The following is a 1,624-nucleotide window of genomic DNA, read 5'->3' as shown; positions in this document are numbered from 1 at the left end:
CAGGTTCCTGCTAAAAGGAACCAAAGATCCTTGGACAAATGGCTGATTTCAGGGAAAGGAGAAAGTGAATCATCAATATTGTATGCCAGAAAGCAAGGAATTGCTTAAAGACTGATGTAGACACGTTAAAAGGAGACAGGAGCCACTTTAAAAAGTGTTCTCACTTGCCCAATTAATTCACTGAATTGTAAAAAACAAAAAGTGTAGAATCATCAGTAATTGGACAAACTCACAGTAAGTGCTTCTTGATGAAATAGAATAGGAAGCACACATCACCTGTACAGCATTTGTGCCAAAAATATTTAACCTGAATTCTAAGCATGAAGGAAAACTCAAAAAATCCAAATTGTGAGACATTCCTTACAGAGTTGACCTGAATTTGTCAAAATGTCAATCTCATAAAAGATTTTTTGGGATTGAGGGAATGTTCTACACCAGCAATTCTCAGTGTGGTCTGAGGATGCCTAGGGGGGCCTGTGAGACTAGGAAGTCTATTTTCAAAATAATATTAATAGATTATTTGCCTTTTTTGTGTATTGAGATTTGTAGGGATGGTGCAAAAGCAATGGTGGCTAAAGCTGCTGACACCTTAGCATGAATCAGACATGGCAGCAAATTGTATTAGGAGTCATGTTCTTCACCACCAGGCACTCACAATTAAAAATTAAATGTCAGGCCTGGCCAATGCAGCTCAATAATTGAGCGTCAACCTACAAACCAGGCGGTCAGGGTTCAATTCCCAGTCAGGGCACGTGCCCGGGTTGCGGGCTCAATCCCCAGTGCGGGGCATGCAGGAGGCAGCCGAGCAATGATTCTCTCTCATCATTGATATGTCTATCTCTCTCACCCTCTCCCTTCTCTGAAATCAATAAAACATATATTTTTGAAAAATAAATAAATAATAAATGTCAGCTTCACTTGAGAATGTCCTTGAAACAGTCAAAATTGTTAATTTTATAAAACTTCAGCTCTGGAGTACACATTGTTTTAATATTCTGTGTGGCAACATGGAAAGGACACCTAACGCCCTTCTGTGAGCCAAAGAGCCACAGCTGACCCAGGGAAGGCCCCGCACACCTGTCTGCAGGTGCACTGTTCCCTTTATTCACAGACACAATTTTAACCTGACGGCACACTGAGAGACTCGTGGTTTCTCACACTTGGGTATCTGGCAGACAGTTTCTCAAAAGATAAACAGTGAGCCTGTCACAGAAATCACTAATAAGATTTGTTGCCAATGATTAAAATTCCAACTTTCAAGCAAAAATTGGGATTTTGGAAAATGTGTGTTTATTACTGCCTTCATTTGCATTCATCATCAGCTTCCCAATGCTCAATGCCTTTTGGGGGAGAGATTGGTGGTGATATCAATGTATGTGATTTTTTTTCATGTGGAATAATGAAATGTGCATTGGGAAGATCTGCATAACTCTGTGAATCACATTTTCTAAGTGAACAATGCATGGTGTTGTTAACAAGCCATCCCTGGGTAAAAGCTTCATTCACCGTGCAAGATAGACCAATGGATTTTAATGTAGCAGGGTATGAAAGGTTTATCTATAGTTTCAGATTCCACATTGCAGCTAACCCTTCAGAAATACCACTTCCCACCCCCTACCCCTGT

Source organism: Myotis davidii, unplaced genomic scaffold, assembly GCF_000327345.1.
Source record: "Myotis davidii unplaced genomic scaffold, ASM32734v1 scaffold902, whole genome shotgun sequence".
Lineage (NCBI taxonomy): Eukaryota > Metazoa > Chordata > Mammalia > Chiroptera > Vespertilionidae > Myotis > Myotis davidii.
Note: the sequence above shows the minus strand (reverse complement) of the source record.